The sequence below is a fragment of the Carettochelys insculpta genome, chromosome 29, assembly GCF_033958435.1.
Source record: "Carettochelys insculpta isolate YL-2023 chromosome 29, ASM3395843v1, whole genome shotgun sequence".
Lineage (NCBI taxonomy): Eukaryota > Metazoa > Chordata > Testudines > Carettochelyidae > Carettochelys > Carettochelys insculpta.
Genome location: NC_134165.1, coordinates 13301835 through 13327109, shown reverse-complemented (window position 1 = coordinate 13327109; position 25275 = coordinate 13301835). Strand labels below are relative to the sequence as shown.

The following is a 25275-nucleotide window of genomic DNA, read 5'->3' as shown; positions in this document are numbered from 1 at the left end:
ATTGCCTGTTGTTTTTACAATCAATTGGGTTAATCTCACTGTTCTGGCAGAGCCCTCTACACTTTGAATTTATTCTATAGAATAATTACACTTTAGAAACCTTCTGAGTCTTTCAATTCTGTTATAAAACCACAAAGGGCCATTTGAGGCCAGTTCCTTACAGTCTGTCCTCAGAAACACACTGAATGGGGGGAGGGTTGGGAGGAGAAGGGCCCACTTTGCTTACGATTGAGCCCGTATTCAGAATCGAAGAAGTCTTCAAGCAATTTGGTCTCCGCCTTTTGTTGTGAGTCCACGAGTTGGGATAAAGGTCTTGGCGATGGAGCAGTGGTGTGCACCGTGGCGCAAGGGTGGGGAGGGCAGTGGGTGGAAGAAAGAAGCAGCTGGTCTGAATTTTCCCTCGGTGAGGTGGGTTCACCAAAGGACTCACTTGTTTGTGTGGCCTTGAAATCCAGCGTCATTGTTATGCAACGAGGCTGCCAGGAGAATGGCTCCCCTGTCAAAGAGGCTCGGATGGAAATTTAAAAAAAAAAAGTACCTTTGCGAGGCCCTTCCTGGGGTCTGATATTGATAGTTTTCACATAGGCCAGCTCCTCGCAGCCCTGACTTGGGGCTGACTGATAGCAGTGAGATCATGACTGATTTCAGAGATGAGCTCGGGAACGTCAGTATCAGTTCAACGCAAGGTATCACAGCCACCGAAGGAATTTGGGTTTGAAAAACGAGCTAGACAGGAGGAGTGACTCTGCATTGTATATTTCCTCCTGCACAGGGATCTTGAATTTTCCTATATAGGAAATTAATTTAGCAATCAAGATAACGATTCCAAGTAGTTTACAAGAACTGCAACAGTGTCCTCATCGTATGAGTCACTAGACATGGAGGGCCAGGTTCTTGGATATGTTAGGATCAGTGATCCCTCTAATTTTTTCTATCCATGGAGGAATACATTTTTTATGTGCACGGAGGCATGTGTAGAGGTGCACCACCATAAAACATACTGCTAGCTGTGGGCACTCGGGTAACCATTTGGGCAGCACCTGAATCTCTCCTGGGCAGCTGCCCAGGTACTGACAGGGAACATTGGTCTGGTTGTAAAAGAGCCAATCCCCTACAATGTATCTGGGGGACAGATCTGTACCAGCTCAGCATAATCAGTGGGGCCTATGGGCCCAGCAGGACATGCTTGGGAAAGGAGGGGACAAGTGATGCCAAGGGAGGGGGGGAAATCAAAGCAAAGAATGGTGGCAGGGTTCCCTTTGTTTTTCTAGTCCATGTGTGGAATAAATTTTATTATATGCACCAAAGCATGTGCAGGTGTGCACTAGTAGAAGCACCAGCTGGGGTCCCTCTGCTAATCAACTGGGCGGCACCTGATTCTCTCCTGGGCAGCCAGCCAAGTTCTCAGCTTACAAGGAATGCTGGTTAGGGCTCCTTTAGGCAGGCCTATTGGGTTTACGGATGTTTTGCATCACTGGAGCAGTGTAAAGTAGCCATAGGTGAATGTGGCCCCCCTAGCTCAGGCTGCAGTAGCTAACAGCTACACAGAGTACTCTCACCACACACTTCAACAGGGATTTTGTGACAGTTTCTGCAGAATTGGGAAAGGAAACATGGACTGCTTTGGCCCTTCAAAGCCTGAGACAAAGACTCTGCAAGGAGAACGCTGCAGCTGTTCCTGAAAAATGCAGCTGCTGCCTCTTGCTCTGCAGAGTATAAGGAGTCAGAGCTGCTCCCAGGAGACAGCTGCTTTCACAGTCAGCCAGACAGACAGGAAGAAGGAAGGCTCCCGTGCAGATTTTGGTTTGCATTGAGCCTGTTCTGGAGACCAGTCGTGCCAAATCCAAATACCCAAGGATGACCATCAGAATCTGAAGAGGAGTTCCTGAGCCCTCTTTGGGACTCTGGGTCTGCAGTTCTGATCCACCCAAAGTTTGCCCCAGTCTCTGGTTGAGCCATCTGAGCATCACATCAAATTGGCCTACAGTGGAAAAACTGAGCACAGAGCAGAAGGAAGTGCCTGAGAGGGGACAACAGAAAGGTCCAGGAGATCCAAAGAGGACAGCATGCCCCAGACCCAACACCCACTGGGTTTTTGCATCTCTAGACCAACAGTGTCAGCACCTCTCTGGCCTCACACCTGCAGCTTGCAGTCATTCCGCCAGGCCTTGTGCCACTCCTTATAGGTATTATGGAACTATTCCTGTGGTCCATCAGAGAAGCAGATATCACCACCTTCATTCTGCTGATGGCGGGGGTGGGGGAAACTAGAGAAAGAAGCAGCTCACAGTGAATCAGGGGAAAGTACAGGCGTTCGGGCTGTGAAAGAGAAGGTCTGGTTTCATTGTGCAGACTGTTCCTAAATGAGCAGTTCTACCTTTTCCTCCAGCCCAGGGCAGGCAGACCAGATACAAACAGAAACAAGAACCAGGGGAATCCCTTATTTTGATCTCATTCATCACATTCAGGGTTACTGAACATTTTGGACATGTGACCAGCAATTGAGTTTCCTATGCTGAGATGAGCTCAACGTCTCATGAAGCCACATAAGAATAATCATAGCCGTGGCTTATGTTCACTGCCTTCACTCTAAATCAGACATAGAAGGAATGTCTTTTCAATCAATGTTTGTTAGAGTCAATAAACAGCTAGAGAAAAATGCTATAGACACTGATTTTTTTTCCGAAGGAACGCGCATTCTCAACCAATCCTGTATTTAATTATACAATGATCCCTTTTATATCAAATACCCAAAGAAGGAACATATCCAGGGAAAGGTACTGATCTTTTGCAGTTTAATGTCTTTAACGAGCTTTGTCACAGTATCTGTTTGTGTTATCCCATTTTTTCTCATTTTTTCCCAACGTACAAGGGAGGGTAGCAAAGATTGTCTTACAGTGTTTGACAGCCTTCGTTATAAGAAAAAATGTACAATTTATTACCAGTGGTTGGCTTGGCATGAAAAGGGCCAGTTACCAAATAGGCGTGGAGAGAATTTTTCTTACAACCAGGTCAGGCTGAGATATCAGCCAACCACCCAGACCCGGAGATTGGCCGATGGCCAGAAAGCAAAACCCACCAGCCCCAGAATTCAGAAACCTAGGACAGAAAATAATGAAAATACACCGCAGGTTAAACCTCTCTAGTTTGGCACTCTCTCATCCAACGTCCATAGTCTGGCCTGATTTTACTTGGTTGGACAGCCATTTATCATGGGTATGGCCAAGTTTCCCATGGTCCCAAAGTTTGTTTACAGCCACCAATTATGGCTGTCAGTGTTCTGTGCTGTTATTTAGTTCTAATTTACCCAGTGAGCAGTGGAAGTGTTGGTAATGCTGCTAGACAACACTGACCTCCCGTGGTCCAGCAAATTCTCTTCTTCGGCACTGGTCAGGTCCTGAGGGTGCTGGACTAGAGAGACGCAACCTGTACCACCAAAAAAAAAAAACCACCCCACCCATGAAGTATATAAACCCTCTGATTTCCTTCTCTTTCACCTTCCTTGTTTGGTTGGATCCAGATATTAGAGAACGTAAAAATTTAAAGCACCAAACATTCCCAGAAACTTGGTATCAACTTCTCTTACGCCTGGCACATGCCAGTGTTTCTTAAACTTTTTGAGACTATGGAATGCCAAACAATAACATTTTTTAATGGGGAACACTTATGAAAATTTTTGTTAAAAAGTTGTTGTCAGACCAAAACAAAACAAAAAACCAGGAATATATACAAGAAAACCAAAGTGAAGTAATTTAATCAGGCATCATAGCAGTGAAGAAGTAACATTGTATCACATATTGTATGGGCACCTGGCCAACAGCCCCCACTCCCCAGTCACATTATTCTCCAGACTTTGCAGAAATAAGGGTGTCAATACTGTGTCCCCTCTAAAATAATCTGCACCACTGTCTCATCCCAGGATTGAGACCCTACAGTTCTGCAGAAAATAAATATAATCGGTATATTTTTCCAAACGTTCACGGCACACCTGCGAGTTGTTCACAGAACATAGTTTAAGAAACACTGGTCTATGCTACACGGTTAAGTCAATGTATGTTGCCTTGCATCAACTTACTCATGAAAGGGTCTTCAGTTAATTTAGCTCCCTCTGCCACAAATGCCTCTCTACACTGATTTAGTAACACCACCTCCTTGAGCAGTGCAGAATAACCATCAATGTATTTAGGTCAATGCAGTGTCATCGTAGATGCTGCATGGCTCAAGTCAAATGTTGCTGGCTTTCAAGAGCCATCCCACAATGCCCCACACACTGACATTTCAATTGATGCAAGCACTCCTGGCAAGTATGTGCACCGACGACACAAGGAGTCAACTGTGCACGTGCTCAGGTGATTTAATAACTGTGGTGACTGGACGTCAACATAAAGTTAGGTCACCCCACTTTTAGAGTGGGCATGACCTTAGACACCTTGATTCTGATAAACTGAAAGAGAGCAGATTCACCCATTGCATTTTTAAAAATTTTTCCCTCCACTGCATTAGGTCACTGACAGCACTATGAGAAAATGCATGCTTGAGATGAACCCTTGGTAAGGCAAAGCTACTGGTGGTTGGTAAGTATTATGGGATGCCACGACTTTTCAGCACACTGAGGGACGAGGCTTCCTGCACCCTTGCGTCTGTAATTTGTCCAACAATCCCAAGCAAGAGAGAAGTTTACTGTCAGAGTTAAAGGGCTAGAGTTCCAAAATATTGAATGCTTTCTGAGAGTGTAGCAGACACAACCCACGCACAGTGCGAACGACTGCATGGGGAATTATCAGAGGTGCATGGCCTGTTGCATTGTCCCTCTCCAGATGGATGGATAGGGTCACTGGGAGCCAGCGCTCCCATGGAAAGCCATTGTCTCCTGTGAATAAAAATGGCTCACACTGAATAGAGTATCAGGCAACCTTTCTTTTGCCTGCCACATTCTCACTAGCAAGCCATTCAAAACTTTCTGGCTTGTGTTTCAGAGGCATGGCCAGCTGTCCTCTGAGGATAACGTGTGAGTCATGGCAGAACTCACGGGTTCTGGCAACCAACATATGTCATGACCTCTGTGGTCAAAGGTCTCTTCTGCATATTCAAGTGACAATTGACAAACTCCCTGTCTCTCCACATGCAATAACCTTCACATAAATGGAAAAAGCCAAAGATGTCAGAGAATCCTGAATCTGATCAGTTCATCTATCTGCAAGTATCAGTAGAATTATGAGACCTAAGAAGCCATCTGATCTGGAAAAACCTTCTGTGTATTTATCATCCCCAAACCCTGCCCCACAACAGATCTCATTTACAAGAATCTAAGATCAGAAAGAACACTTTGTGTAACAGCCTGGAGAATTATACTCAGATTATAACACCCGCTCTAATTCTAAGTAGAAATTAAGAGCCACTTTGCACTTTTATGCAATAACAAATTCCCTCACACTGCCCAGAGAGTCCCATTCTTATAGTCACCACCTCCTACAGCTGCCCTTCCCTTCTTGGCACGAGGAGGAGGAGGAGGGTTGTTTGAGTTGCGGGAAATGGCAGAGAGCACAGTTGGGACACAGGAGAGGATTGGCGCCTCTGTCTCGTTCACCACCTTTCTATAAGAATGGGGTTTAACAATGGAACTAAAGAATATATCAAATCTATTCACTGGATTTTTAATAAACCCATAACCATATTATCCAGATGCCGCATACACCGACTAAAAGCATCAATTTCCAACCCTGATCTCTGCCCCTCCATCACCAATCCAGTTTCCTTCAGTAATTTGTTTTCACAGTCTCCAGGAAAGAGTCTAATGAGCATTCTGAAATAATCATGAATGAAGGAGGCCTGTGCAAAGGGTTGTAGCTTGCAGAGTCCCCTCAGAATGGTAAGATGATGGCTTATCTTGGTGTCCAATAGAGAATTTCAGAGCTGAGAGCCTGCCTCTGAAAGCACTTGGCTCCCAAGAACTTTGTTCATCAGCTACAGCTGTTGTGAGGTGTCACTGGAAAAGAAGTTATCTGTGCAATAGCCAGGCCACAGACTGACACAGTACTTCCTAGTGTGGCCCACTTGGAAGGTGGTGAGGAGTCTTAGATGTTGGTAAATGGGTGTCAGTCTGAGCTGTGTGTTAGTCAGACCATTTTAGATTCAACCCCATCTTGCCCCAGAGAATAATGAGACGTCACCACTTTATATGACACGTTTCCATTCTGAAAAACACACTCAGTGCTGCTATTCGGAAAATATTTCCCTCTCTTTCCCTTTGACTTTTTTTTAAAAAAAAACAAAAAACAAAAAAAAAACCTGTCTGGTGCAGATTTAATTACTGGATGTCTCTCAGGTTGTGCTAAAAATCTAAGTGTATCAGAATCATCCTCCAACATGCACACACTCACTCATTATGGTCATGCTACACTCAAAAACATACAGTAAGACACTTCACATACAGAGGCTATGGCTATACTGCAGCCCTATTTTGAAATAAGATATTCAGCTGTTCAAAACAGGAAGAAGGGGTCTTTCGAAGATGGGGTTTATGTTCGAAAGAGCCCCGTCTACACTACTTTTTTCTTTCGAAAAAAATCTCTTCTGAAAAGAGATTATGCAAATGAAGCATGATAAGTAAATCAGTGCCTCATTTGCATTTTCAGTTTCCCTCACTTGCATTCCTCTTTCGAAAGAGGAATGCAAGTGAGGTGCAGCCTTTGAGGATTACCAATTTCGGAATAATGCACCCACTATTTGAAATATCAGTCTAGATGACAGCTCAGTTATTTCAAAATAATTAGGTAGTTTAGCCATAGCCAGAGAAACCCAGCCCAACAGCTGCACACACATATACCCACAAAATGAACACCCGTCAGTAACCTCTGCAGAAAGCTCTGAATTAACTGCATTATACTGTTGGTCATTAGCAACTGAGTTGAAAGAGAATATTATCTTCCATTGTTTAGGATTAAAAAAAATAATCTGAACAAAGTCTTTGAACAATCATCTTATTTACTTATTTAATGATCGGTGGTCCCACTGTTCAGAGACCTCTCAAAGCAGGAATCCTGCAAACTCAAGATGTTGTTTACATTCAGTCTGTGTTTTGAATTCATTGCCCTTTCGTGGCCCCCACTATAATCTCTGAGGTTATTTCCTATTGCTGTCACATTGGCTATGCATTCCTCGGCGTTGAGCAATATCTTTCCCCCATAGGCAGATGTTAGGGAGTTGTAGCAGACTGCTAAATGCTACAGACTTACAGTTCACTGCGCAGGTCAAGATGGAAAAATAGCATTACACTTCTGATCGTACCTTGAGCCTGAATAAGTTTCATTGATTAGTCTTGTGACAGTTGCCCCCACCATGCTTTATAGACACTGGCTAATAAATATAAATAACAACAGAGAGGAAGCCGTGCTAGTCTATACACTATCAAAACAAAAAGCAGTCAAGTAGCACTTTAAAGACTAGCAAAATAGTTTATTAGATGAGCTTTCATGGGACAGACCCACTTCTTCAGGACCGTAGCCAGACCAGAACAGACTCAATAGACAAGCATAACTCAAAGGTGGTTTAGATAAAATGCCTCATGTTACCTATCAGTTTTAATGTTACAGTCATCTGGATCTGTATATCCAATTTTGGTGCATGTATCTTTCTTGTATGTGAAGTTAGAAATATGAAATGTAAGTCAGTTTATAGTTTTAAATGTGCTGATGTGAGCCATTATTGGTGCCCCTGAAGCCTAATGACTGGCTGATCAACTCAATGATTTGTAAACAGCCTTGTCTGTCTTGTAAGTCCAGAAGGTGATTGATTTAAAACAGTGGTTCTCAAACTTTTTGACCCTTAGCCCATACTGCTCTAAACAAACCTTTCAGTAGGCCACCAGCTAAGTCCCAAGCCAGCAGCTCTCCTAAAAAGACATGTGACCATATCACCTGGGAGCAAAAACCCTTTTGAACCTGTATCAGAGAGGTAGCCATGTTAGTCCGTATCTTTGAGAACGACAAGAAGGCCTGTGTCACCTTGCAGACTAACAGATATTTTGGAGCATAAGCTTTTGTGGGCAAAGACCCGCTTCATCTGATGCATGAGTGGCGGTGGTGGTTTCAGAGGGGTATTTAAAAAGAGGGGGGACCCAGTAAAAGGGAGGGCCAGAGCTGACAAGGTCTATTTAGTCAGGGTGGAAAAGGCCCATTATCAGTAGTCTGTATCAAAAGAGGAAAAAACAAGTCAGATAAGACGGGGGGGGGGGGGGGGGAGGATATCCCTGACTTGTTTTTCCTCTTCTGATACATACTACTGATAATGGGCCTTTTCCACCCTGACTGAATAGATCTTCTGAACTCTGGCCTTCCCTTTTACTGGGACCCCACTCTTTTTAAATACCCTTCAAACCACCCCCCCGCACTCATGCATCTGATGAAGCGTGGCTTTGCCCACAAAAGCTTATGCTACAAAATATCTGTTAGTCTATAAGGTGCCACAGGACTTCTTGTTGCTTTTGAACTTGGTATTTTTGCACGAAACGGGGGCTGGCAAACCAAAAATATTCCTGCCCTGGGGGAAAAGTCTATTTAAGCAATGGGAAGCAGTCCCCTTTTGTCTTCAGTTGGGCTCAGAAACTTCCTGGCATGCCTGAAAAGGATACAAAGGACTTTAAGGAGGATTGGAGACCCATGTCAAAGAGTTTGTCTCTGACTTCAAGTTTATACTTTCAGTAAGAACAGCTTTTTAGGGTAAGAATTTGCATTTTCTGTTCATTTTAATTTAGTAACTCACTTTGATATGCCTGTTTTCATTTGCAACCACTTAAACCTTGTGCTTTGTACTTAATAAAAACACTTCTGTTTACCATCAAGGTCAAAGTAAATAATTGTTACCTGGCAGGGAGCAACTACTGTGCCTCTCTCTCTTTCATTGATACCAGAAGCTTACCTGACTAAGCTTCCCATGTCTAAAACTTTTAAACTAAGAAAGACAGATTTATTCAGGGGTCGGGGGGGGGTGTTTGGTCCCATTTGGGAGTTGGTTTCCTGAGTGCTGAATCCTAGAACTGAGTCCTTCAGAGCTGAAGGGATTCAGTGTCTGCAGGGAGGCAGTAGCCCCAACTCTGATTTGTCTGGAAGAGACCAGAGGATCTGCCCTAGCAGAACAGGGTGGTGGGGAGCCCCAGAGAGCAAGAAGGTGGGTGTCAGTGGCATGTTAAGCAAACTGGGGAACAATCCCAGTGTGATTTCTATGACTGCACACCACCACACTTCTGCATTACTTGCTATGAAAATCACAACTTTTTCCAGATATCTCAAAATTGCAACTAACAAGACCATACAAATAATCCTTTGTGTTGATACAAGAAACTATCACTAGGAGTTTAATGTCTCTTCATTATGTGCTTTTTGCATTTCTGTCCTCGTAGATTTGTACCAGAACCTGTGTGAAAATGACCCAACCCTAATAAATTGAAAAGAACTTGCTGTAATTCCAGAATATATTGTGCTATAATTGACTAGTCCTGTATGGTAGAAAAATGTAAAAAAGTAGAAAAACTGAAAGAAGCCCATTTTCTAATGATCAGGAGCAGGGGCATATCTTGGGAAAGAAGGCATTGAACTAATTCTTTTAGGACCATAAAAGAAGAAGATTTAACTTTAGAATTGGAAACGGATTGTGAGTTTTGGTTTGACTGTTGCTGGGGTTCTGCCCATGTGGCAAACAAGCTCATACTGGCCATGATGATTTAAGCTCAATACGAGCCTCTTGAATCATTCCATAATTAGTACACAGCATCAGTTCTAGTGCATGTCATCCTATAGAATTAAGTTTCCACACATAGTGCAATCCATCACGAAACAAGTCATTTATTTCCTTTGCTCCAACTGCCATTTTGGAGGGAATCTAGGATTTATTCCAAGGCACCAAAAAAAAAAATTAATTTGGAATTTAACAGGGACGTTCGCTGGTGAAAACTTAGCATTAGAACCACACATGAATTTATGCATTCTTAATAAGAAGAATAAACTGAAGAGGACTCTGGATGATTTTCTGGTTTCAAACCCTGGTTTTCTCTGCTGAGATTAACTGGACAGGTGAATAAGGAGATGACAAGAATTCAAGATGGTCTATTGTCTGTCCTTTGTCCTGTAGTTCCCATCACAGGATTGTAAATGTGACAATTCTTGTTCTATTGCTGCTCTGTCAACGAACCTCTATGAGGACTGAAAACGGCATCAAAAATCTCTCTTCTATACCACCTACACGTTGAACCTCTCTAGTCCAGCACTCTCTCATCTGGCAACATCCATAATCTAGCATGATTTTAGTTAGCCAGATGACCACTTATCATAGTTGTGGCCAAGTTTCCTGTAGTTTCATAAAGTTTGTTTACAGCCACCGATCCTGGCTCTTAGGGTTCTGTGCTGTTTTTAGCTGTAATATACCTCTAAATGCATTCTGAGCGCCCAGGAAGCAGTGGAAGGGTTAATAATGCTGCTAGACAATACTGACCTCCCATGGTCCGGCAAATTCTCTTATTTGGCACCAGTAAGGTTCCCAGAGTGCTGGACTAGAGAGGTTCAACCTGTATTGAGTTCTGTAAATCATCTGCATTTAGAAAGCACATCCAATGGATTAGGTATACATTATCCTCCTTTTGCATATGGTTAAACTTAGGCAAAAAGTGGCTTATCCAAGGCCATAGAGGAAAAACTGTGCCAGAGCAGGTTTAGAAATGTAGTTTCCAAACTCCAAGCCTATGCTTAATGCACATTATTACTCTCCCACCTTCTGGTCACAGCCTTGGCATCTGGTTTGTATTTATGAGATTTCAGGCCAGGGAGTTGCCTCACCACTTTCTGACTCAAGGGCTGTGGAGGAAAAGCTGGCCACATTTGTCTTCCTCATTTTCTCTTCCAGTCCAGGGAACTCCCAGATTCTGGCAATGGGTTTATTATGCATTTGGATCACTCTAAGTATGGCAATTATAATGAAATTGCAAATGTACAGTATAAGAGTTCTTCTGGAAGTTTTAACACTTAGTTACTTTACTGTGGCTTCACTGTGTGAACATCTGCATTAGCCTTGAATATGCTTTTTGACATAGAGTGCTAGTTCCTTATTGTCTCCTTTGTCCTTCTCCATCCAAGAAACTGGCCTGTTCTGATTCTTAAGGAATTTGCTGATCTTTTTGGCAGAGGAGCATTATAGAAGCATCTACCTGGGGAAGTGCTAGAGATGTCGAAGAAATTATTGTTAATGTTTTAACTGCTGCAAAAGAAAACGAGATATAGGTTCCCCACTCATGCCGTCTCTTGGTCTGCTTCAGGAAAGTTACCACCCCACGGGGGAAGCATTCCACGTGGAAATTGATCCTTTGCTCTTCTGATGTTGTGAAGGCCTGCAGCCACACTATATGGGCCTTGTCAGATATCACCCTTAGCCATACCATATGATTTCTTCTGATATCACAAGCTAAGCAGCATTGGATGAGAGGCTTCTAAAGAACACCCCCAGAGTTTCAGAAAGTGGTACTGGTCAGTTAAGGCCTGGTACATACTACGCAGTTAGGTTAATATAAAGTGACTTGCATCAGCCACTGGAAGTGTCTTTACTTGACCTTGCTTTTGGCCAACGTTAATAGCTTCTCTATGCACAGCTACCAGTACAACTGTTCCCCGGCAGCATGTGCGGTGAAATGGCTCTGTGCTAACAAGAGAGTGTTTTCCTGTTGGCATTAAAATGCCACCCCCACTAGAAGCACAACTGTGTTGGCAGGAGAAGATCACCTACTGACATAGCACTGTGCATACTAGAGCTTATGCGAAAGCTATGTTGTTCAGGGGAATGGACTATTCTCAGCCCTGAGCAATGGCAGTTTTACTGACACAGGTTGTAGAGTACACATACCCCAAGTAAAACCACCTCCCCAAGTGGCATAGATGCAGCATCACTGTGCCACTGCATTCCTTATGCTGACTGCTGCTGGCTTTCGGGAGTTGTCCCAACATGTCCCACACTGACAATACAACTGACATAAGAGCTCGTGATGAGGATGTGCACAACCAACAAAAGAAGCAAAGTCTGTATGCACATAAGTAATTGGATTTCTGCAGTGGCCATATGCCGACACCAGTTAAGTCAACAGAGTTTTGTAGCATACACATGGGCTCAGTAGGTACACTTGCCTCTGACTCAGAAGCTGCTGAAAAGATTGCTGCACCTTTACAGCCAGATTCAGAAGGGCAGGACAGCAGGGTACAAACTTCATCCCCAGGTCTCACTGGAACATCTGTGCTAGATGGGATCCATCTTTGTGCATCACAAATAGCTGTACCATCATTGTTCATCTTCGGGGCAGAGATGCCAACTTTGCTCTCAGACTTTTAGGGATATTTATGAATGGAAGAAAGGAACTAGGGAGGTTGCTTGTCTCTTCTCTCCCTACACAAACAAGAACCTTTCTCTCCTCCCCTGCAAATCAGGGGGTCTTTCAACCACATCCTAATAGCAAGAAGGGGAGGATCAGCCTCTTACTACCTAAAGCCATTAAATACCTTGACCTTTTATGGGCCTGGACATCCTTCTGAGGACTATCCTCCTCCTCTGCCATGCTCCTTCTCTCCTCCTCTAACACAAATGCCTCCTCCTGCCTGCCCCTGTAATGTCTCCTCCCCTCCCCAGTGGGAGGCAAGTTTATCAGACACAAATGGTGGTGACATAGGTATGTATGCATGTTTGCACCATTAGTGGATTTAAGCTTGAATTAGTACTTTAGTAATTACATGTAAAAAGTGGTAGTGAGGGTTGACAGCAGGGGTTTGGCTGGGGAAGGAGTAGCAATACAATGCCTGGAGGCTGACTGGGAAAAGCCTTCAAAAAGTGCATCTCCAAGGGGATGTACTCTCACCCTCTCTCTCTATTGGCATTGGCATTACCAGCTTCATAGGCTGCACTGTATGGTGTCAGCCCAATCCTCACTGGCAGCTTACACTATGGAGCCCCCATTTCCAGCCAACCCTTTGGACAGGGGCCAAGGCATGAGTCTTGCCCTTGGTCTGTAAAGTGCACTGCAATGAAGAAAGCCAAGAAATTATTATTGATCCCCTCATAAATCACTCTGCCATCAGAGCGCAGATAGCAAACTAGAGTGCTAATTAATGTCACACTGTTGAAGTTAGCTCAGATCTGCAGGGTAAATTTATGTATTCATTTCTTCTAATTTTAAAGATACAACTATAAGGCCCCATCCAGCGCTAATTAGGCCTTTTAGTAATTCAGTGGCCATTACGTCCATAAAATACACTGCATGGAACATGGTCCTCTTCTTTTAACCTCTCTTAATCAGCTTAATCATAAGAATTTAGTCCATACTCAGTTGCATCAGGATAAGGCAGGAAACACTATGCAATGAATAACATTCTTCTGCTTTTCCCAGCTACCTAACATGGCCAGGGCTGGGAAAACCCTGCATACCCTTTTCACTCTGACCTAATGAATCACTTAATCTCTCCTGCACCCATCAAACCCTGCCCTCAGCCCCCACACAGCCAACATCCTGCCCTGACTCCTGCACCACCTCCCACACCCAACCCTCTGCTACCATCAGACTCCTGCTCCCCTCACCTTCCGCCCTGACTCCTGCACTCACCACACTCTGCTCTGAGCCACCCCCAAACACCTCCCAACCCCCAGCTCTGATTATTGTTCCCCTCACACCCTGCCCTGATTCCCCACAAGGACCTGAGCAACACCAGGTAAATCCTCTAGTACAATCATATAAAGACAGGATAGCATCCACAAGGTCACAATTTCACAAAAGTAAATCACATAAAATACACAACGATGTAAGATTTTCAAAGCCTTTCTGGAAGTGTCATCATGCATAACATCAATACTACTCATGTGTACCTCCCCTAGGACAACTATCTATGTCTTAGGTACCATGAAGAGGTAAGCATCTGGTCTTTAAAAAGTACTACTCGGCACATTATGAATGTTTCATTCTTTTTCACCTGCTTTTGATAGGCATTAAAATATCATACTCGCTACTATACGAATAAACTTTACATGCGTGTTTAAGGGAAACAAAAAGACAACCTAGGACACTTAAAATTATTAAATTTGCATTACAGCCCCCAATCAGGGTGATGTCTTCCTCATTTTGGGCATTGTACAAACATTGAATGAGTGAAAATCACGCTGGTCTCAATATATTCAAAATCTACATAGATTTACGTCTTCCCTCCCCCAGATTTGGTAACCTATGTCATTCATGACTAACCACTCTTCTGTCAAGGCATGGTAAAACACAGACCTATGATAACATGTTCTGGCCACATTTGGAGCATGATTGGAATTTTTGCATGTCCTCCATCACTAATATATATGCTGGAATTGATTGTGTGTGAGGAGGCAGTGCATAATAGTGCAGGAGGCAGGAAGAGGAAGCTGATTTCTAGTATCAGAAGAGCATTGGAGACTCTCAGCTCTAGATCTTGAGCTTTAGTTGGGCATTCTTTCAATACATTGGATTACTGGGAAAGCCTAGTCATGCATTAAACTCTTCTCAGCTGGACAGTCCTCCTCACCAGCACAGCTGACACTCCAGAAGGAAGGGGCCAATGAGGTTAAAGCAGTAGATCGGAACCTAAGGGGAGTCAAGATTTTTGGGATGATCTTGGGCAAGTCATTTATTCTCTCCAGGTCTTATTTTTCCCAGCTGTAAAATGGTGATAATAAAACCTATTCCCAAGGAGAGCTGGAAGCATACATGGATTAACATGTGACACACAGGTGCAAATGTGATAGGACCCATACAAGAAACAGTATAATTAGTTGCTGTGATGGGGCAGTTGCCCTGCACTTGTAGACAAAGGGTTAAAAATAGCCCTGGGAGAGGGCTGTCCTGGGAGCCAATCAGGGGAAGGATTGTGGCAGCTAATCAGAGCCATCAGTGACGGTATAAAAGACTGATGGCCAGGGTGAAAACACACTCTTGCATCAGTTCTGGAGAGAGAGCGACTTAGCTGCTTGCTAGAGCAGGGTACTACTAACAGAGCAGTTTTTGGGAAAAACAGGGTGAGCCAGGGGAGCTCTGGCCATGCAAGCCCCAGGCTGCAGATCCCAAGACAAGGCCTGAGGGTACTAGGGTGGCAGAGAGGCAGCAGAAGGCAGCAGGTTCAACCCCTTGCCAATGATGAGTGGCCATTTCACACTGCAGTTTGCCACTGAGATAAGGGGCTAGGTGAAGACTGGCAGTGGGTTAGTGAGGCAAGGTGGGCGTAGAGGTATGGGGAAGACCACAGAGTGTGAGGCCCTGCAGTGGGGCAGTAGCCTGTGGGAAGGACTCCATGGTTGGGGAGGGATGCAAGTCCTGATAGAAGATGGAAAACAGACACATAGGCAACAGTGGGTGAGACACCAGCCAGAAGAGGGTGCTCTGGTGGCTGGATGAACTAATTCCCATGTGACCAGCAGATGACACCACAGCGGTGAGTTGTGCCTGACATTTCACCAAAACACTCACTGGAAAATATAACTAAAACACCTGAATTCCTCAGACAAAAGAGAACACACTCTTCTCCATCCAAGTAACCGACTTACCCTCATTCACAAAGAATCTTTGGATCTTTTTGGATTAATTGGGAGTAGTCCTAGCCCAGCAGAGGCATGTCCAAGATGTGACTTGAAACACCATGCAGAAGAAATGTTGTAACTACTGCACAAGAAAGGGATTGTACTTGCACCAGCTCCCTGGTGATGCCACAGCATGGTCAGCCAAATGCATCAGTTTAATTACTTTTTTTGTCTTTCACCCATAAGAATGACCTGGTTGACTTGTGAAAAATTTCTCGTATGGTGTCTTCAGTGAACTTGAAACAAACTGAGACAAAAATAAGAGGGCTTGTCCTCTGTTCTTGTCCAATTTCCAGGGCCTCAGTATGAAACGAGGAGATAGACAGTTGGTTTGCTGCGATTATTCTATCCCAGGATGACATCGTATTCAATCAAAAGAATGACGACTATGCAGGAAGGCCAACATCATAAAGTTGGGTGCAGGTGCACTTCTGCAGTGCAGAAGAGGGATATTTAATAGCTCATTCAAATAGAAATGTCTGATTTTCTTACTGGTTACCACTACACAGCTGAGATGGGACACCAGCTGAAACACTGGTCGATTGAATTCTATGGTTCTGTAGTGTTGGAGACAGAGAAATTCCAAAAACGCTTTCATATTGCTTTAGTGTTAGATGGTGCCTTTTCTGGAAAAAGTACCAGTGCCAGCATGTACCGGCACCAAAAAAAGCACTGGTTTTAGAAGAATTCCTCTGTGCATCTCTGGAGTCCTGACTGCTTAATTTATTCACAAAAAAACCAAAATTTCTATTCTCACCATTCCTTTAATGCCAATAAAAGAACAAACTGGAATCTGTTCCACCCCCACCCCTTATTTTCAAATACATTGTCAGCCACACTCAGACCCAAGAACTTTTACTGTTGGTGACAATGTAGGAAGTAGGTAGAGAGCAACTTGATTTTTCAGAAAGGAGGCTGAGCTTGTGATGCCAACTGGAAGACTGATTGATAAATGGCGCAGTCCACTTATCTGACAATCACTGGAGGGGAAAGATATGGAGGAGTGGTGTCACTTCTACCATCGCTTCTGTAAGCTTGGCAGCAATATCTATGAAAATCCACCACAAACCAGAGGCAAACAAATGGCATCTGCACTTTGGCATTGTCATTTTGGTTATAACTACAGGGTACCCATACCTCTGAGAGGCATGACCTCACTTTGGAAATGGAGAGTTAAACCTTGGGTCCTTCCTGAGAGATGACTATGTTAGGACTGGCAGTGTAAATCTGCAGGTTGGTCTGGAAGAGTGAGGGGAGTGCCAATGTGCTGCTATTCAGTGTGCCGCTTTGGTGTATGGATGGGCTGAACACATGGAGTGGGGTTACTCACTTCTCCCTTGTTCCACGCTCACTTTCTAATTCCTCCTTCACACACAAGCACCAGACTGGCTGTGCGAAACAAGCTGGATCATTTGAAAGCGACAAGATGGATTCATTCACCCACCTCTTTTTAAAACCAATCGCCATGGGAAGTATGACTTGATTACAGTGATGCCAGTCCCCATCTGTCTGGCTCTTGCAGAATGGCACAGAACAGGCTGGATGGTCCTGAGCCTGCCTCTCTCTGTACCCCTGGGACATGCAGTGTAATTGAGATCACAGCTCCTACTGAATTACTTACAGCAGCTTTGAGTGTCAATTTTACTATAAACATGCAGATTAGTCCAGCATACTTTCCTCTGAAGGGGAAGGATCAAGAGCAGAGTTCTCTCCTCCTGACTTTTCCCATCTGCATTCGTTCCAATCTTCCCTGTATTCCCTATACCCAAACCTTGTTCCTAGTCCACCTGTACTCGTGGGATCCAAAGAGGATAGAAGTGGGGATTCCAAAGGGAATGGTGAGGGGTTGGTTTCGGTGGTGACACGACAGAACGAAGAGACATGGTTTCAAGTTGCAGAGGGGGAGCCTAGATATTGGATATTATGAAAACACATTTCACTAAGAGGGTGGTGAAGCACTGGAATGGGTTACCTAGGGAGGTGGTGGAATCTCTATTCAGAGAGGCTTTTAAGCCACAGCTCAAGGAAGCCCTGGATGGGATGAGTTACTTGGGATTGGTCCTGCTTTTAGCATGGGGTTAGACTCAATGACCTCCTAAGATCTCTTCCAGTGCTATGATTCTGTGATACCTAACATCTTCTTCCAGCCAGGACCACACTTGGTTTCCATTTCAGGAGGGCACTAACACCTTGAATTCACTAGACTGACTCCATTTTCTCTATGCACAGCATCTGCTAATCCAGTCCTTCAAACCCTCCAACTCCTTCTGACCGAGGGTCTCTTGCTGCTCTTTAAAATCCTTTCCATTTAGCCTTTTAAGTCTCTGCTCCTGGTGTCCCATTCCTCTCCCTTCCCAATATATATATACCATGTAACCTCTCTTCCTCCTAGGTCAGGTTACTGCAGATCAATTAAACCCCATAGGGTCCCCTGCCTACTGCTTCACTTCACTGCTGTGGAGCGCATGGATTCTTTGTATCTTCAGAGCAGTTACAGAGAACATATCCTAGTCAGTAATAAAGTGCCAATGGTAATGTACATTAAAGAATAATGAAATGCAGCGATATTTCAGGCTTGACAGTCCTATTTCTGGCAGTCTCCAAATGAATGTGCTAAGCTTTGTGCTGCAGCTGCTACTAGGAACCTTCAGAGTCTTTCTAAACACATGAATAGAGCTTCCAGCTCTTCAGCCCAGATCACTGAGGGTATTTATCCTGCTTTTGCTTTCACTGTACTTTCTTTTTTTAATTTGGAATTTCAGAGTCTTTAGACTAAGAAGTGCAGCAGTGAGTGCCATGCATACCAAGTAAGTTTTAGGAACAGAAGAGGGGCTAAGTTCCAATACTCTACTTGAGTTAGGAACCCCAGAAACCTCTCAAAGTGGCAGATAAATCTGGGGATTCCCATGCAAAGTCCCATTTCAGTTCAAAGCCCCCTCTTCAGTCACCGTGGTTCCTCTCCAGCTCCTAGATGCTCTCTCTAAAGACAGGCCTGAGAGGGTAAAGGCCCCAGATTCCTAGCTGGTGTAAACCAGCTTAGCACCATAGATTTCAATGGAATTTTGACAGTATACACTTGCTGAAATCTGGCACAAAAATCTGCTCTACCATTTGCATTTGGAAAACAGTTGTCAGTCTAATCCAGACTGAATAGCTAACATAGATTAACAACACACATGCATGAAACCATAGGTAGGAGACATCAGAAGGTGTAGGAAAATCTGGAATGTGCTACAAAGCATTTCACCATAATGAAAAGAGGTATGGATTATTGCTGGGCCCTATCCCATCATACAACTGCACATTGACCAATTGCATTATAGGGATTTTTGGGTTCTCTGAAGCACCAGGTATTAGCCACTGCTGGAGACAAGAGGTCAGTCTTGATAAACTTATGGTTGAATAACACATAACAAATTCTATGTTCCTAGATCAAAAATCATTCAAGGGACCTAAATTGCAAGAACAAAGTGTGCGTAACCTCTCCTCCACCCCTCCCTATCTACCCTTATTGATTTCACTAACCTCTCATCTGTTGCCAGGCAGTTTTAACACTTTGTAACTCCAGAGGCGTCTGTCCCAGCATGAGGAGAACAAAACCCACAATTCAAACCTTTACAGAACATAAAAGAAGATAGGTAACACCGGTGACCCCCTGACCTTTGTGACTTGCAATAATTCTTGGCCTCTAAGGGGCCTGAAAGAAATATCATTATAATTGGAATGATATGAAATTAGCTGAGGTTCACTTCCAAGTCACATTTGCTGCCCTAACGGTAATGGGTGCTAAATTCACACAACACTGCCTCATTCCAATAACTATTGCCTAGTACCACAGACTTCCAAAATATCTGTGCAAAGGAAAAGAGCTTTGCTTGCACCTGACTCAGTTCCCAGAGAATTTCAGCTTCTTATTAACATGCCAGGAGACCAATACTTTGTTCTTATCTGTGCCTAATATGTGAAGAGGCCCATGTCATAGAATCACAGAACTGGAAGGGACCTCGAGAGATCATCTAGTCCAGTCCCCCGCACTCACAGAAGGACCAGGCACCACCTTGATCATCCCTGACAAATGTTTGTCTAAGTATCTCCCATGACGGAGACTCCACAGCCTCTCTAGGCACTTCATTCCAGTGTTCAACCACCCTGACAGAATGTTGTTTTTAATGTCCAGCCTAAACCTCCCTTGATGCAATTTAAGCCCGTTGTTTCTTGGGTAGGAATAATGTTCTTAGCCTCTGTTTGTCAGAGGCTGGAAATGGGTGACAGGAGAAGGATCACCTGTTCTGTTCACTCCCTCTGGGGCATCTGGCCTTGGCCACTGTTGGAAGACAGGATACTGAGCTAGATGGACCTTTGGGCTGACACAGTATGGCCATTCTTACATTCTGTTCTCAGAGGTTAAGATAAAACAATTCTCCCGTCTCCTTGTAACAACCTTGTATGTACTTAAAGAAGTTTATCATATCTCCTCTCAGTTTTCTCTTTTTCAGACTAACAAACCCATTTTCTTTCAAATCTTCCTTCATAGGTCAGGTTATGTTTTCTTGACTTTCAAACATTTTTGTTGTCTTTCTCCGGATTCTCTCAAATTTGTCCACATCTTCCCTGAAAATCTGTTGCTGACTTATGTCACTCAACTTCTAGAAATTACCATGCTTCCCAATGCAAATATTTAGTAAAGAAAGTCAAGAGACACACAGCTAAAATACAATCTCAGCTAGACTGAAGTCACACTGAAGCCAATGAGGGTTGCATACATATAGTTGAAATCAGACAAAAATAGGGAGAGGTGGGTGGATGACTGTGGAATTTGCACAATTTTAATCAAATAGTACATTTGGAATTTCTTTAAAATCCCCAATACTTTGCATTTTTTGTAAAGAACCTCTGAACAATTAAGCCTGAAGAATCACAACTTCCTTTCTTCCAGCTGAAACTTTCTTTTACCAATGACTCATTATTATATTTACACCTTCTCAGAGAACATTTAAAATTGTGTTTTGTCATCTCCTTATCTTTCGGCTCCCCCTCAACAGACAGTAAGAAGTTGTATTTATCCCCAGGAGTGGGTGATACTAATAGAGTCCTGCTCTGTAAAACTGCTTTCCATTTAAGCCTTATCAGGCACCACACACATTTATTCACAGGCAGCTTTTGTTTCAGTGTGTCTTACAAAAAGTGTCTCTGCCTTAACTTGTGGTTCTGAAGCAGTTCAAATAGCTGACAACATGCCTAGTACAGATGGAGAGGCTGATGATGGCTGAAAGCAGCAGTTATCTTTTGTAAAAGTAACAACTGGAAAGGTAGAACCATAATGCCTGGAAAACTGGTGAGAACTTGTGTTCCGATTACTGCCATCCTGGTCCTCTTCCTTCCCCCTTTCATATATTATATTCAGCCCCCATCCATCACATTTTGCCCTGTTGTAAGTTGTAAACTGTATGGGCAAGGACTGTTCCTTAGTTACAGTAATCCTTAACTCTAATCCTGTGCTTTTCATCCATAGGTCTCAAAACACTTTACAGAGGAGGTAAATAGCATTGCTCCACTAAGGTCCCCATTGTCATGGGTTGTGTAGTTCTGTTAATACCACAGATGATTAAGTGTAATATAATTTATGACGGAATGTGCTGATCCTAGCAGATCCATTCTTTCACTTGTGAAGTATTTATCAGAGATAAAATGGTTCAGTCCTTGTCTAAATCACTCTCTCTGTTATGGTCATCTCCCCACATTTATTTTTGAAATTTACTGAATAAAATTGCTATATAAGAGATAGGTACTATGTTATCAAAAATTAAATTTCTCCCTTTTCTGTTAAGAAGAGGAGAGCAGGATTGCAGTATAGAATACAACCGTGATCTGGTTTAAGATTTTCAAAACCATGCTGGGGATTCAGCCACCGATCTTCCACTAAAATTATTGCACCTCTGGTCATTTCAGAAGAGGCAGAACAGGAAGTCTAGCGAGTGTACGGTAATGTAGGTGACAACAAGATTCTTGCTTAAGATCCCATAAGAAGGCACGTGTCTGGGGTCATGGCGTACGATGCTAGTGTTTCCATGAATCGTAAAGAGAGTAACAAAACGAAACAACATTCTAGGAGAGACCAAGCCAACTAAAAAGTACTGAAATTACACAGAGAGGGTGAGTGACAGACATACTAAGGGACAGACATAAACAGAGATAAACCTGGTCCTTAAAACAGACTGTTGTACTAACACCAAGCATCCTCCACCTTCCCTACACAGGGAAAGAAACAGCCAGAGGTGCAGTGAACAAATGGTACACGTTTTCCCCAAGCATTGCAACACTGATCACAAAAGGGGTAATAGTTCTGTTGGGAGCCTTTTCGGTCCCTTTTCCCCCACCCCTCCAATGCCAGCAGAGGAAAAGACAAATGTAAACACACACACATACCACAGCATTATTAAACCACTAGTTCTGGGAGTCAGAGTCCCTGCTCTTAATCTGCTTCCAGCTGCAGCATAAGTTTGGACCTAGTGGTTGCCACTCTCCCAAAGCTGGTGTTATAACTTTTTCAAAGGAGATATATAGAAGATATGAAGCCCAGTTCTGGACCACTATGTCATATTCATCGGTCCCTGTTCATGTAATTGTCAACTGGCCATTTTCTGTCAGCTTGAGAAAGTCCAAACAGAAAGGAGTAAGAGGCACTTTCTTTTGCATTTCTATCCACAAGGTCATTGCTTTGTCACTCAGTCAGATCACTAATTTTGCCTCATAATGAGCTATAACAGTGAAAGGCATCCGAAAAGATGAATAACCAGCTGCTGGCTGAATATTTAAAGTGCCATAGAATACAATTAGTTTAATCCAAGAAGCTACGAGAAGTTCAGATAATAGATTTTCAAAGCCTCATGAGGCCTAAAGTCACACAGGACAGCTGACCCAGACTGAACCTTCATGCCTGGTGCACTTGCTGCTGCTTTATTTGCAAGTCAAATGCAGCATACCCTGAACCTAAGTCAGCACCAAGTCTTCCAAACTGAAGCCTCAGAAGTGGGTGCAGCTTGAAGTCCAAACCCCAAAAGTTGATATGAAACAATGAGAGCATCCAATTTTCCTTTGTTTCCTTTGAGTTTTATTGAGAGACCGAAGGGAGGACTGTGACTTGGGTAGCTAACCCACGGGGTTGCCAAGATGCTCATCTCATGGTAGTAAGGGCTGGTATTCTATTAATGGCATCACTAATCTATCTAGACAGGTAACACCCTGGCTAGAGTGAAACGTCAAGCCCAGAGAAACCATCTCCAAAAAGGTGTCAGTGCAGGGGATGGTTCGTTGTTGAAAAGCTCATCCAATGATGCTGAATCACCATTTACTGGAGTACTACAAAATACTGAAAGTTGCAAGAAACTGGTTTACTGTTGTTTAAAGTGCTTCTGTTCTGGAGAAAACTTTCAAACAGATCAACTTTCACTGTAAAACTTCCTCTTTTCATCATCTCTTTACTCAGCCAGGGGAGTATGACCCAATTAGGCTTGAACTCAGGTCTCCTCTCCCACGGGCTGTCTTCTGCTCCTCTTGCTTGACTCCGAAAGTGATATGTTGCTGAATTTTTCACATCACAATCATTCTTGTGGCTGTGAAGACTATTACTTCAATGCCCAATTTCCCGTGAGGTGGGCAGTGAAAATGCTGTGCTGCCAGAAGGTTAACAAACACAAGAGCAGACAACCAACCAGTGGAGTGCCTTATTTAATATGGAGGCCCAGTCCCCTGTGGGCTTCGTCCATCAAAAAGCAGTTGCAGACTGTCGAGTGCATAAGGTTAAAAAAATTATATGCAGGATAGGGAATACAAGAGACCCTAATCATTAATGAGAGCACTATGGTGTGTTTGCCCAGTTACCCCTTCCTCATAGTAAGATGGGGTAACTGGGGAAAGATTGTAAGATTGTAATACAGGAGTATGCAATAAGAAAACTACATTTAAGCCCAAAGCTCCTCCAAGGCTATTCTACTTTGACACGCTGCTTTCTGTTCAGACTAAGGAAGTGGGTGCGCACAAGGAGTTGGGGCATTGCTTCCAGTCAGTACGAAGGACTTACGCATAGCACCTCACCTTCCTGTTCTCCACTCAGACTTGCGCTGCAACCGCACAACTTTGCATACCTGGCAAGGGCTTGGACTGTTGAGGCTGTTGTGTTACCACAGCCAAGACAAATTGGGAGCACTCTGTGGAGCAACTATATGAAGTAATTAAGAAGGGAGCTTACCCTCACCTGAGCTGGCAAAAGCTGGAATAAGACAGGCTCCTCTGGAAGTCACCTCCTACTGGCCAAATACCTCTAGCTGAACAGGAAGGAGCTGTGCTGAACTGGTCTTTATTGGCAATCACCTTTGTGGGCTGACTTAAAACATGTTGTGCTGGTAAGAATTCTGTGTAGTTTGTCTCAGCTGGGAGTCGCCCTCTGCAGATCTTATACAGTAATGGAGAAACTCCTTATTAAAAAGCAATTATTTTTAGTAATAGCAAAGGAACCCCCCAGCCTGATACAATTTCAAAAGTGTTTTTTCAACCCTGAGCTTGTGCTACAAATCTCGAACTTTAAACGTGCAGATACATCATATATTGCCCCATGAAAGTCTCAAGGAACAGTGATAAACAACAATGCTTAGCTCTCATATAGTGATTTTTCTATAGTAGATCATAAAGCCCTTTATGAAGTGAAGTCACTATCATTAAAATGGGGAAACTGAGTCACACAGCAAGTGACTTGCCCAAGGTCACTCACTAGGACAGTGGCAGGAATAGCAACCACCTTTCTTGCATTCCAGTCCAATTCTCTATCCACTAGACCACACTGACGAAAGCAATGCAGAGTGTGCCCCAGACAGCACTACAGGGAGAAATGCAATGCTGCGACAGGCTTGTCCTCCACGATGGGATAGATCCGTGACACCTCAATTTTATTAACATTTGCCAGAATCCATGGCCCACACTGCACACGGCTCAGTGTGTCTGTCGAACCATCTGTAGTGAGTTCAGCATTTCTTCTGCTGATCCTGAAATAACACATCAGATTTTGATTCAGCTCCATGAACACATGAAAATGCTAAGGACAGAGAACAACATAATGTGAGAGGGGAAAAAAAAATCAGGGCTGTTTATTCAGCCTGATTACATCAGAAAGACACTAGGACTGTCTGTCATGTGCAGCCCTAACATCTATATTTTCCACCACCAGAGCAGAGGAAACGACACAAAGAAAACTTGATGTCCTTACATATATTTTACTTAATCCTTCAAAAGACAATGGAGGTCCCTTCCCTCTGTCCCTCCCCCTTGCACTTCTACTGTACAAAAGGGGATCATTAAGCAACTGTACATGTAATTGGAAAAAAAAAAAAGGGCAGACTGCCAACTTCAGAAAGACTCAAACACAAATCTCTTATTGCCACTCTCAATTTGCACTCGGTGCGTGGGTTTAGCCATCACCTCCCCCTGCAGTTTAAGAGAAAATCTCGTAGGGAGGGCTCACATGGGTCTCTGGAATTTGACCAGTTGTGCAAGGGCTGACTGAGTAGGCAGGGGTCGTCATGGTGTGAAGCAACTGCTCAGATATACAGTCTTCAGCCAGGTGCTTGCAAGGATGTGTTGGAGTAGAGTGAGCTGCTCAGGTACAAAGTA

The 25275-nt window shown here is 43.6% G+C and overlaps 1 protein-coding gene across 5 annotated transcripts in view; it reads left to right on the top strand.

Moving 5' to 3' along the window:
- The window catches only part of HIGD1C (HIG1 hypoxia inducible domain family member 1C), a 54259-nt gene that overhangs the window by 5377 nt on the left and 23607 nt on the right, over positions 1-25275 (top strand). For 3 of the 5 annotated variants that reach the window (XM_074979934.1, XM_074979933.1, XM_074979931.1), the window contains exon 2: positions 4504-4574. The exons of the other annotated variants lie outside the window; for them this stretch is intronic. The gene's annotated coding sequence lies outside the window, so the exon portion shown is untranslated. The remainder of the gene's footprint in view (positions 1-4503; positions 4575-25275) is intronic. 5 annotated transcript variants of the gene reach the window in all.